The sequence below is a fragment of the Prionailurus bengalensis genome, chromosome C2 (assembly GCF_016509475.1).
Source record: "Prionailurus bengalensis isolate Pbe53 chromosome C2, Fcat_Pben_1.1_paternal_pri, whole genome shotgun sequence".
Taxonomy (NCBI): Eukaryota; Metazoa; Chordata; class Mammalia; order Carnivora; family Felidae; genus Prionailurus; species Prionailurus bengalensis.
Genome location: NC_057350.1, coordinates 55,968,742 through 55,982,758, shown reverse-complemented (window position 1 = coordinate 55,982,758; position 14,017 = coordinate 55,968,742).

The following is a 14,017-nucleotide window of genomic DNA, read 5'->3' as shown; positions in this document are numbered from 1 at the left end:
TTTTCCAAGGTGGAGGCAGGTAAGGATGGTTTTAAAAGAATAAATTTCTAGATTTCTGGCTTGTGTATATACTGTTTCCTAAACTTATGTGTCAGAGATCTATTTTGATCAAAGTGATGAATTTGCCATTGTCTTTCTCCCCTATAACAAAACAAAAATACAGCATTTATCTGCCATTGAACCTTACCATAATTCATCATCCTGGGATATAAATATCTGCAGAATGGAATGGTCCAAAATACTGGCACCAATGTTGAGTGATCCAGTGACTGGATAACAAGTCCTTTCACAAGTTGCAGGACTTTCAGTGTTTGACACAATATTGAAAGAGGGTATCATCCAGTTATCGATTGGTAGACCACCAAAAATAATTTTAATAATAAGCTTCAGTATGACTTTTAACAAGTAACTCAAAAGGAATTCAAACAAATTGAATATTACTACAATAAAAATTTTCCCTTCCTACATACTTAATTATGAAGAAATTATCTCAAAGCTTATAAATATGAAAAGAAAAAGAAATATATTGGCTCTAAATTTCATCTTTCTAGGATTATTTATTCATGGATAAATAAATTACTGAAAGAAAAAACAGCTCCATTTCTCTCATTTAAGAAATACATTTCTAAAATGTACCATTGGTGTTTATTACTTTTCAAAATTTGTTATAAATGTTTGTTCAATTGTGTGCTATTAATCAGTGTAATAATAACTTAATACCCCTACTTATGGCAAGTAGAATGAGTCTTTTAAAATATAAATGAAAATTATGTCAAATTTTTGCCCAAATTACACATTCTAGTGACTTCTCATTACACAGAAAATAAAATCCCAAATGTTTATCATGGCCAACATTATCTGCATATAGCCATTGGCTATATTTCCAACTTCATTTTGGATCCTTCACCCTGGCCACATCTGAGTTCTTGGTGTTCCTATAAGCAATGGTCACCCTCCCTCCTTAGGCCTTTCCACTTCATGTCCCTCCTTTGCCATAGTTACATGGTTCTTCACACACAAGGTCAATCTATTTCAGAGAAGCTTTCCAGAATGCTCTATATCTTGTCCTTTATTTTTTTGTTGTTTTTTAAATATTTTTTAATGTTTATTTATTTTTGAGACAGAGAGAGACAGAGCATGAATGGGGGAGGGTCAGAGAGAGAGGGAGATACAGAATCCAAAGCAGGCTCTAGGCTCCAAGCTGTCAGCACAGAGCCTGACATGGGGCTTGAACTCACAGCCCGTGAGATCATGACCTGAGCCGAAGTCAGAAGCTCAACCAACTGAGCCACCCAGGCATCCCTGTCCTTTATTTTTTTTTTAATGCTTTCTAGTCCTGGCTTCAAAACATGTATTCATCTGTTAGTATATTATCTTCCCCCTTGAAACATGTAATCCATGAAAGATGACATTTTGTCTAACTTGGATATCATTGAATCCACATTTCTTAGAACAGAACCTGGCCCATGGAGGAGTTGCAATGGACAAACAAATTAGCCTACTATCAAGTTTGAGTCAGCTCCCTTTCTTGCTTTCTATCCAGCTTCCTGTACCTCAGCATTGGTCACTGAGGGACAGACATTGTTTCATTGGCCCCTGGGTCTCATGCTCAAGGTGCCTGTAGAAGAAATATCAGAGGGTATGTCTTCTAAAGAAAAAGTCAGAGAATGAAGGTGGAAGTCAGAGAGTCTAGCAACAGTAGAAGCAGAAGTGGATTTTGTTGTACTGGCTGATATGGTTGCCCACTGAGTAGCCAATTTCCCCTTCCTCTGTGTGAACATCATCCTGGTTTCATTCAGACTGGTAATGTTCCCAGTCCTGAAGGATAAATTATTGTTTAAGTCAATAATGAAACTTCTACTCCTCTTGGCCAAGTATTCTCTTTCCTAGACACCTTTGCATGGGGTAGAGTTGGGGAATGTGACCCATATCCATCCAAGAAGACAGAAGAGAACTCTTCTTGGGTCTTTTGAAAAAGAGTTTGCTTCCTAGATGAAAAACAGAGATTCAAAAGTGTCCATGACAATTTTGTTGCTTTGGATTTGGGTGTGAGGTGAAATCTGGAGCTGTGACCATGAAGTTAGTCAACCATCTTGTGATCTTTGAGGAGAAACCACAAGGATGGTAAAGAAGAAAGAGGGAAATAATCTGAAGCTGCCAGAACAGAGAATCTGAACAAAGTGTAGAATCTCATTTCTTCATAAGTAAATAATCAACGTTTGTATTCATTCATTTTTATGAGAATTTATTGAGTTCTGCTGTGTGATTGGCAGTGGGATTCAGTGGTAGCTAAAATAGGCAAAAATTACTGCGTTCATGGAGGTTCCATTCCAATTCTAAGCTTCTACCAGTTGGGATTTTTGTTAGTGTCCCACGGATGGAATTAGTCAAGGATAATGTAATAGTGTCTGAGTAGACGACAACTAGAGTCCTAAGATCACATCTTTCTGTCTCTTCCTGTTGAAGGAATGAACAAAAGGTCTATAATGAGAGATGTCAACAAACTTGGCAATTCCTGACAAGCCAGTGGCCAGGCTTGTGGGACTGCCAAAAAGAGTGGGGTGGGGAAAAGAGAAAGATGGAAAGACTTCCCCAGCAGAGAATCCGAGAAAAGGCAGCTGGTTGTTCTCCGGACACAATGGAGTTTTTTTCAGCTTCTTCCTGAAAGCTTGACCCTTTCCAGCTGCCTTTACTGCTTCTGTTTGTTGGTGGAGGGGAGGGAATACCCTCATCACATGCTGCCATGTTGAAAAACATCCTTGCCCTCCCAACCTTGGCAGCCCTTCCTTAAACCTGGCTGTGTGAGCCTGATGCATAGCTCTCTTCCCTGACATCTCTGCCTCTCCCTAGTCCAGCTGCTTCCCTACAGTGCTTTCCCACCTCTCCCCTCTAGACCCCCAAATTTTTTTCATCTGCTCTCCAATTTTTTCTCATGGCAGGATGCTGTCTTCTGTCAGGATGAAGCCTTCTGCTCACCTGCTCCTCATCCCGCCTTCCAACTCATAAGCTCAGGTGTTCTCAGTGCTGCTGATGCTTCAGCATATGAAAAGGTAAGAGTAGCTCTGGGTGAGCTGGCTGACTTATAATGGAGGTAGCAATGGGGGTGGGGGCAGTTATATCCCAAATTCTCAATCCTGCTATTTGACTCTACTCCATTTCCTAGCCCATCTCCAGATGGCAACTTCTAACTGGAAGATTCATCCCCAAACTCCCTACCTTCTCCATGCCTAATGGGTTCTTAGAGCTGCTAGTGACTCAGTGATGAAGCCTACATCTAACATTCTTTAGCACTTAGCATGTGCTAGGCACTGTTAGGCATTCTGTTATTATTTTATTAACTGCTCGCTACAACTTTATGAGGTAATACTGCTATTTCCATTATACAGAAGAGAAAACTGAGGCTTAGACAAGCTCTGTAATTTATCCAGCAGTACGCAACTATTAAGTGGCTCAATCCTGGATACACTGACTCCTTTGCATAAACAGATGATGTGGGATTGGGGGCAGGGGGCTAGCCAGTGTACATCCTGTCCTAGCTCTTTGTCTCTCCTACATAACGTAAACCCTCAGACTGCATGAAATAGCTCTTTTGTAGCAGCATCACTAATGAAAAAACCTGTCCTCCTGCCTCTCATGTAAGTAATTACATGAAGATGGGAGTGCTTGCTCATCCCATGCCCTTTCTCATACCTGCACTCAGGCTGCCAACACATTACTGTACCAGCAGATTATCTCCAAACTCAGTATTATAATGTCACTGGGTTGGATCATAACGCCTATATCCATCATTTTCATCCATCCCTCCCAAGGGATGATTTCTTTCCACTTCTTTCCATCTTCTTTAACTGCCCCACTCCAATCTTTTCTTTCATCCAGTACCCTGCCACATCACTTCCTTCCTCTTCTGCATCTTCCATTTCCCCCTTCCAATCTAACCCCATGATGTTTCTGCCCCACCCAAAGGGAGGAGGCAAAATATAATTGGGGAAGGCTTGCTCCTGTGCCCAAGCCTGTGGCTCCTGGGATGTCTGCTCCAGCAGTGCAATCCTGTAGGGTGTACACTGCCCATTGCTGCCTCCTCATCTAAGTGAAGGAGGTGAGATCTGAGTCTGGGGACCATGAAGGCAATAAAACCATGACCCCCACCAGGAAACCTCCACCTCCTTTCCTTCAAGCCATGACTTCTCAAGTCCCCTTTACCTGTAACATCCCTGCTTTACCAATAGTAAAGATAGTCCCTTCCTCTCTCTGTGTTTGTGTCTTTGGTGTTATTAGCCTCTGCTGAGGTTCTGTGAGAGGGCAGAGACCACGGAATGGGTAGTGGAGGAAAGACGCTGTAGCTGTCAACCACAGCCTGTGACCCAGCTACAGAGGCAGAGAAATTAGAAGTTATGTTTTACATTAGTTAATTGTTTCTTGTCTTCCTTTTTTCTCCTCATTAAGTTTTATGGAGAACCCTGGGTGGTAGCTAATGTTTTTGGTTTTAGTTTCCATTGGGGAAAAGAATATATAGCTAGGTTCCTTCCACACTGGGTCATTGTGTTTTACCAAAGCCAGAGTTACTGTCAGGGGGTTAATTTCTATGTTGTTCTCTCTCCTGGTTTCAGGATATGTTCCTTCTCCTGACGTTTCATTGGATTCTCCTCAGTTACTCAGCTTGGGTGTGCATCTATCTCCTGTTACAATTCTGACAGATATAATTACCAGTAATAAATCTGTCCCTCCTCCACCCTTTTATACCTAAGGGAGTACAAGGCATTTAGAACCTTCATAGAACTTACATATTCTAGATAATCATATATTTTAGCCCTGACTGCTCTCTCTGTTGATGAAAGCTCATGCTGATGGCTTCATTTATATTGCATTGCCACAAACTAAGCCCAGGCCCTTAGTTTTTTTAGGAGAGTTAGCACATACTGACATGCCACTATTTACAAAGCACTATGACAGGAGTTTTACACACAGTATATCATTTAAATGTCACAAGAATGGCAGATGCACTGTACTCATTACTCAGGCCAAATATGTTGGGATGATCCCTGATACCTCTCTATTCCTTATCTGACACATGGGGGTACTCAGCAAATGTTTTGAATGGGTCAATAAACATTTCTGTGGTAAAGGTATTATCTACATTTTGCAGTAGCAACTGAGGCTGAGGGCCACTGAGAAATCTGCCCAAAGTAACACAGCTGGGAAGTCAGAGTTGAGAGACTCTAATCCTGTTCTGTGTGATTCTGAAGCTGCCTCTCCCCTACGCCAGGCTGTGTCCCAACATGGACCTCCATATTAGCCTCTGTTCTTTCTAATCCTGCCCTACCTGCTGCAACCCACTGTGCCCATCTGCACAAGGTTCTCTCCTGAAATCATCTCTTTTCAAATCACTCAAAAAAATTTCACTGCCCCCACCCATTCCATTGCCTGTGGACCAAGCTTACCATCCTCAGCTTTGCTCCAGTGTCCCCGACAAGCAACTCCAGTCTACTCTTCCAACCTTATTTGCTGCTGCTGATCCTCTGAGGACCTTCATTCTACTCAAACGTGTCTATTCCTGGTAGCCCTAATCCACTCTCTGTACTTCTTTTTCCTCTATACCTTTGTATAATCCATTTCCTCTATCCCAACTACCACCTCACTGCCACAGCCCACTTTTCCATCCCCCCAAACCCAACCCCAGTCTATAGAAAGCCTACCTGCCCTTGAAGGCCAGGAGCAAAAACCTCATCCCTACTGAAGCTGTTTATGACCAACCTCAGCCCACAATGACCACGACTTCCTCTTGTTTCCAATATCTGTCTACACCTTCATTTTGCACTTGTGGATTGCCTCCTATAATTGTTGATTATCTCTTTGTGTATTATATCTCATTTCTCCTACTATATTTTGAGTTTTATGCACAGCAAATACCATGTCATATCCATCTTTCCGAGTGCTTAGGATAGAATTTTACACAGTATAGGAGTTTCATACCTGTTCTTATATATCATTGCATGCTCTTGAATTTGAATGAAGTACAAACAAGATCCTAGACTGACTACTCTATTTTAGTGTTTTATTTCAGAGATAGGAAGCACATACTGTGTACAGAGCATTGGCTTTAATTAGACAGATGGACCTTCACATCTCGTCTTTTTTTCAAAACCTACTCTAGGAATCTGAGTTCCCTTTTCTGTAAAATGGAGAAAATATTACCATCCTCATAGGGTTGTCTTAATGATTAAATGATGTTCCTGTGCTAAATACCTAGCACAGTGATTGGCACATAGAAAACACTCATTAAGTGGTACTACCTTGGAGCTATCAGAAGCATGTGAGCTATTATCATGGAAAACTGTGTACCCAGGAAGCCTCCCAGCCACCATCCAGTCCATCCTGTATCTTTTTTCAGGTGATAATTGGAGGGTGAGGGGTTTGATCAAGGTCAAAGAGATTGCTAGTGGGACAGCAAACACCAGCAGTCAGATCTTTGATTTCCCAATCCAGTACTCTTTCCACTTTACACCGTTTCTCATGATAAAAGCGTATAGCAGTCAAAAAGTATTTAAATCTCTTTTACTTTTTTTCTAAATAAGCAATGGCTCTCCTAAACTCTTGCATAAGTTGAAAATTATACCCTAGAGGCTAATCTTTTTCTTATAAAAAGAAGAAAGGACATAGCATTCTGGTTTTGACTTACAGAGAACTAGAATGAACATCACTCTCACACCTACAATAAGACAAAGAGTGGACAGATGGCAAGTTCATGCTTTTTTTGGAACCCACTGGAGGGCAGAACAGAAAAACTAGCCCAAATCCGAGGAGCAACATCTTCTGAGGGAGAAATGGAATTTAAGCTGTTGTTTACCTGGGGCAGGTACAGCCATAAGAAGAAGCTGGACTGTTTCTGTAGTCTCAAAGTATTTCCCCTCAAATACTATTAGTTACAAAGGGAAAAATCATGACTGTACAGCAGATAAACCTGGAAGACATCACCTTAACTCAGTGATTAAAGTGAACATCACCAGTACACCCTGACAAGATACAGTGACGTGTACATTACTTCTGTGGTATTCTTGCCAAAAATGCATAACCTCTGTCTAATCATGAGAAAGCATCAGACAATCCCAAATTGAGGGATGGTGATCAAAAGAATTGGCCTGTAGTCTTAGCAGTGTCAAAGTAAAAAAGGGCTGAGGAATTGTCACAAACTGAAAGATACTAAGGTGGCATGACAAATATAGTATGGGATTCTAGACTGGATCCTGAGAAAAACAGGATATTAGCAACAACAACAAATAAACAAACAAACAAAACTGGAAAAATCTGAGGAAAAATAATCTGTAGTTTATTTAATAGTATTATATCAATGTTTATTTCTTAGTTTTCATAATTCTGATTATACAAGATGTTAATATTTGAGGAACCTGAGTGAAGGGTGTAGGAGAACTTTATTATTTTTGTAAGTTTTCTGTAAGTCCAAACTGTTTCAAAATAGAAGTGTTTTAATGTTTATTTATTTATTTTGAGAGAGAGAGGGAGAGGGCACATGCCCACCAGTCTGCAAATGGGGGAGGGGCAGAAAGAGAAGGAGAAAGAATCCCAAGCAGGCTCCATGCTGTCAGCACAGAGCCCAAGGTGGGGTTCAATCCCACAACCCTGGGATCATGACCTGAGCCAAAATCAAGAGTTGGATGTTCAACTGACTGGGCTACCCAGGTCCCCCTACATCTGCTAACATCTATAGGCAGGCTGTTTTCAATCTGTCTGCTTCAGAAGGAAGCAAAGTATCTGTGAAATATCAGGCATCAAAATTTCATTTTAGGTGGACAGAGGGAGAAGTCCAGAATGGACACTTAAGTCAGGTAGCCATCTTCTTTCTTTCTCATGCTGGGAGGGATATCAGTCAGACTACTTAAGAATAAGTTACTTCCTTATCTGGACAGAGTATAAATATATTCAACTATATTAATGTCATAGTTAGACAAACTAAAGAATAAAACACCAAATTTTCAAGATGCTTATACAAACATTGATCTTGGCCCTGAACATCCTACTAGAGCTAATCTATGTAACTAAATAAAAAAAAAAAAAGGTATATAAAGAATTGATTGTCTTTGCTTTTTCATCCCCAGTGAGAGGGGGTGGTCTTATAAGGTAGGAGCACAGTCCCTATAAAATTTTAAATGTAAGGAGTAGTCAGGAGGATGGTGGAACAGGAAGTTTCAGCCCTCATTTCTCCACAGAGACACCAGTTTGAGAATGATATACACACCACAATATCTTCGTGAGAAGTCTAAAATCCAGTTAAGAAGTTGCAGTACTCCAGGTGAGCACAGAACCTTTAATACCTGCATTGAAACACATAAGAGCAACTTTACTTTTCTCACATCAGCCCCTCTCCGAAGCCAGCACAGCCTCACCATCAAGAGATGGCCTTAGCCTGCAATTTCTCCCGCAGGCCGGGGAGAGAAGTGTGCATCCAATGTCTTGGACTTTCAGCATGCTGCCCAAAGGGCTGGTTTCTGTCTCACCTCACCCAGAGCACTGATGAAACCAGCAGCTAAGAACAAAGGAAAAGAGAAGGATGGCTTGCTGTGCCCAGGACAATGCCACAAGCTTGAGGAAAAAAAATAAACCACAAGAACTTGATATTTCTCTATAGGAAAAAAGAAAGAGGAATGGACACCAGAAGGAGCAAGAAATCATGGGCTCCTGAAAAGAAACCAAGAAATCCCTAAAATTAGGAATTTACATGCATAAGTCCAGAGAAGACATATCCATAGAAAAGGTTTGAGAAATATGCAGAATCTCTATCAGCGCTGATTGGTGAAGGTCTTATGAACCTGTCAAAACCAGTCCGTAAAAACTGGGAGAGGTGGCTATTTCTTCCAATGCACAGGCACCAACACAAAACTACAAAGAACATGAAGACTCAGGAACATCACCTCAAAGGAACAAAATAAATCTGCAGCAGCTGATCCTAAATAAATGGAGATCTGTGAATAGCCTGACAAATAATTCAAAGTGATCCTCTTAAAGAATATCCGTGAATCAAAGGCTTGAAATTTCCCCATTGTTACGAATAATGCAAGCAACTGTGAGTCAGGCTATGCCTGGATATTTCTGCCAAATATCTCCCAAATAATTCTTCCTGATCAAGGCTGGAGTCTCGCTGGTAGCAGCAAGGCATGTACTTACACAAATTCCCAAGATGGAGGAAGAAATAAACTGCACCTTAAAAGATAATGAGTTGAATAGGAACCTCATGGGGGAATCCAGCTCTTCAGCTCTTCAGCTGAATAGCAAATAGCACAGCTCTTCAGCTATGAGTTAGGTAATATGTGGGGGGCAAAAGTCTGACCAAATCCTCTCCCTTTTTATAATCTAAAACACCATAGGCATTAGAGCACATTTAAGGTGGATGGAATCTTTTCACAAGGATCTTGCCCTTAACCTTTACAGGAATTTGGAGAGACCTCCTATACCCCAGCCTCCAGTAAGTCTGGTTCTTTGGTAGGGTAGATCTCTGTGATCACTTAAAAATCCATCAGCTTATGTTTAAAGGGAACAACTGGAAGATGGCCATATGATGATAGAACAGTCTGTAACCAACAGAGTTGGAAAGTTTCACCCTGCGTTGTTTCTCTTCATTGACCCCCAAAAGTAGGCTGATGAGCACCAAGGGCTGGACTATGGTTTCGAGTGCCTTCTAAATAAATTTATGATTTGAGTCCCCAAAAATGCCAAGTATTCTTGATTCAGATAAATGCAGACTGTCAGAGTGTATGGTGGATTGGGCCTGATTAGAATGACAATGAACAATTACCCAGACCTAAAAATGATAGAATTTATCAGGGCCCAAATGTATATTGCACCTAGCATATCCACTGACATATCCTATATCACTCTTCACCATACCCATAGCCCTCTTGCACAGAGGGGTGATTGAAGTATAGAGCTGGGGTTGTACCATCTTCTGGACACAGCAAAGGAAAGCACACCTGAACATATGAGCTTGAAAGGTCACCCGGGCTCAAATATGTTTAAAACATATTCTTGAGTTTGGAAATGTCAATACTTATTGGGTATTGACCTAATGTCTTAAAATGGTGAATAATCAGAAATTAGACTAAGTTGCCATGACAATTAAAAAACTGAAACAAAATTTAAGAAAGCACCTGCCATCTGATGGCCTGAATGCTTATCTTTAAGGGTATAAAAGCATTAATATAATGTTCCTTTTGTGCATGGGAGTAATAAGTGCCACAGAGAATAAAATATTACCAACCCCATCAATGAGGATGTTTAGATAAAATAATAGTGTTTAGGTCTCTTTGTCTATTATGAACTTGTTGTGACAGGTAAATTTTTGACTGGCTTCTAGCCTAATTGCTTTGGAACAATGGTTGTATATGAGGTAATTGAGCAGTAATAAGTAATAATCTCCCAGATATTGAGCCTCTGAAACTACCACCTGGTTGTAAATCATAACCATAGCTAGCCTTTCAGATAAAAATTGGCTCTGGTGCAAAAATTTGTCTGTTTGGGATTCACCTCATACCTAAAAATGTCTGAGGCCAATAAAAACATTACCACTATGAAACTGAACATTAAGTCTCCATCCCTTGGGTAATTCTGAGTTCAGTGACCAGACCATGGTTTAGATGGGAGCAACAAAAATGACCATAGGACGTAATTAGAACCATCTGACAATAACAAAGCATGTCAGTGAACAAAAAGCACTGGGCTTGAGGGAAGCCTTGGTAAAAAGTCTTGTAGTACACTGGCTTGGATGGATGCTTTTTGCTTCATGTTTTGTTATAAATGCTTTATCATATGGTTTAATTCTTTGTGATGCTACAGGTCTTTGTCTTCAAGCCTTGTTGAAATAATTGTACAGCTGTATCATAGTTGAGGTTTTCCTGCAGACTGACCAAGGGATCACTTTCCATTGACTACTGTGAAATGAAAAATAAGCAAAATTATAAGCTAGAGATAGTTGGAGTATTACAGACTTGAAGGAAAGATATGAAAGACAACCAAAATGAACTGTAATCATATACTTATGCTTGAGACAAGGGATTCTCTGTGCTTCATAGTTAGATATGCCAAGCTCCTATGTAAGTAAAATTTGAACAGGCTAAACAATAGACTCTGCCTAGCAATTTAGGCTCCACATAGATTCACATTTGTGTCTAAGCAGAGAACAGTGAGCTGCCCATGGCATATATGCAAGTCAAATGATATCCAAGGTAGTGATCCCAGAAGATGACCTTACTCAACCTGGAGCATTAGCTTAGCTTGATAACTCAGACCATAGGGAGACCAATGGACAAGTTGTTCCTTCCCTGAATTATAGAAGATTCTTGAGGGGGTTGTGCAAGCTGTGTCGAAAGACAGGGCTGGCTTGAGTAGGAATTTCTGAAAACATTAGGAATGAGCTTGGGAGAAAAGGGAACTGCTCTGCCTGAAGGGGAACTTTAGAGCCAATGTTCATCTTTTGGCTATTCAGAAGTGGCTTCCACCAACCATCACATCAGAATGAGGATCCCTCTAACAGGCCAGCCCAAATGCTGTACCTCTTTACCAATGCCTGGTCAGTGACATTGTACTTTTTTCCCACTGTTTTTTTCTTCTTCCAGCTGTCTCCTGAGACCTCAACCTGCTGTAACCTGGCTGCAAGGCTTTTCAGTCCCTATTTTTTCAGGAGTATCCATATCCCCAATCCTAAGGCATCTTCTTATTTTTTACTCTTCATTTCCTGTTCTATTCCAGGATATAAAAGATGAAGCTCTTTCTTTGAGTACTCATTTTAATCTTCCTTGAGCTGGTGGCCCTAGAAGGGGCCCAGAACATCTCAGGAATGGCTGTGGGTGAGAGTATAGTACAGTAAATGATTCCCATAGTAAGTGACCTGGGATCTCCCACCCATATTCAGCTCCCTAGACTCTACCACAAATCCATGCCCAGATCCCAGACACCAACAAGTCTAGCACGGATTGTTCTCACTCTTCATGGAATTCATGACCCAGATGTCTCTAGAATAACCTTGGACACAGTGACTTCTTGTAGGGACTGAAGTAGGTGAGGTCTCTGAAAAATTGTCTTAAAGACTCCCCTGCCCCCAGCTCAGGCTACTACCCCAAATCCCAAGCACCTGTTTCCCCTCCCACCATCTCATTGCACCATACCAGTGATTCTGAGTCACTATCCCCAAATCCCCTTATGTTATCCTTATTTCCATGGAGGGTAATGTAGATAGATCTCTAGTTTCTGTCCTTTTCTTCTCCTTCTGTCTATTAATGTCTCTTTTGTCTCTTTTTTTCAAAGATATTTTGCCACCTGTTTATCTGAAAGTCTATCTCTCTGTCCTCTGGCTTCTTGCCCCCTTCTTACATGATACTTTTTAAAAAAAAATTTTAATGTTTATTTATTTTGAGAGAGAGCAAGAGAGAGCACACAAGCAGGGGAGCGGCAGAGAGGGAGGGAGACACAGAATCCAACGCAGGTTCCAGGCTCTGAGCTCTCAGCACAGAGCCTGACACGGGGCTCAAACCCATGAACTGTGAGATCATGACTTGAGCCAAAGTCAGATACTTAAATGACTGAGCCACCCAGGTGCCCCTTACATTATACTTTTTGAACTCCCAAAGGTAGAAATAGGATAGCCACAAGTGAAAAGGGGTTAGCAGGACTTGAGGTAGGGTAGGCAGTTAAGAATTCCTCTCTTCCCAAATTTAAAAGGTCTATTGTCTCTGCCCCATACTCCATGTAGTATAACCTCATCATTGGTTTTACTTATGGCTATGGCTATTTCTCCTCAATGTCCTATGGGAAACGATCTGCACTACCAATGTGCCATTAGACTGGACCACTGCTTGTTGCTGCCACCTACTCTAGAATAAGACAGCTAAGACATTGCTCTTGTGATGCTTAAATAAATCTCAACTCCAATCAGGAAACCCTAACTAACCATCAGGTTGTCTTCTCAATCCCAATTCCCTCTGCCTGGTGCCCAGGTAATACATATGGTCTCTGCATTTTTCCGCCTCTATGTCTTTCCTTGCTCTAGGAAATGGTAACTAAGAACTAAAATAATTACTTCTTTTTATTTTCTCCATGTTTTCCCTTTCTCCCTCATTTCAAGCTGTTGGACAGGTTTTGTTAATCCTTGCTTCAAGGCCTTTGGCTAGACAGAAGTATGCAGTGCCAAGTACATGAATCTTCCAGTACCCACTAAAGAACCCATGGCTCTTCCAATGTGAGCCAGTCAAGGTGTTATTGAGTGGGCAGGAAGAGAAGGACATTTTCTCATACTAAGGACAAGGAGAATACACTTCCCTGGTCTAACAACTGGAAAGAGGCCTAAGGTCATTCCTAGTAGTAGGACTGTCCTTACTTCCCCTTCCTCATTCCACCTGGATGAGGTGAAAACACCTCAAAAAATAAAGACCCCACATTTGTCAAGGAGACTAGCATCTAGAGAGCTTTGTACCCTGAACATGAAACAGCAGAATTGGTGTCCCCAATGGGACCATAGATTTGGGACAGCTCTGGTCTCTGGTAAATGATTGATGATCAAAGGGGATTTCTCCATTTGTTGGCTTCAGATGTTTACTCCATTATAAAGTGGATAGCCCCAATAAAGAGTGAAGTTGAATTTCCTACAAGCCTGGAAGAATGAGGGCTATGAGTCAAAATTAAGTTGACTTAGAGAACATAAAGAAATATGGAACTTCTTGCACACCCCAGTTTGTGATCATGGAGGATGCCCCCAGCCACATCTCCTGGATCCCAAGTGTTCTCAATTCAACTCAAGAGAATTATGCTCTGGGAACCAAGATAGAAACCCCATAAGCCCAGTCCCCTCATTATTCCAAAAGCCTTTATTGAACTTTGTTCTGAGCAAAGTTCTAGGCTTCCAGGATGCAAAGAGGAATATGAACCAGCAGTTCCCCTGAGGATGGTGAGGTTCGGGGCACCAGGGTTGCTTCGGTCACAGCTCACCCCCTTATTTCTGTTTGCTGCTGGTCACACC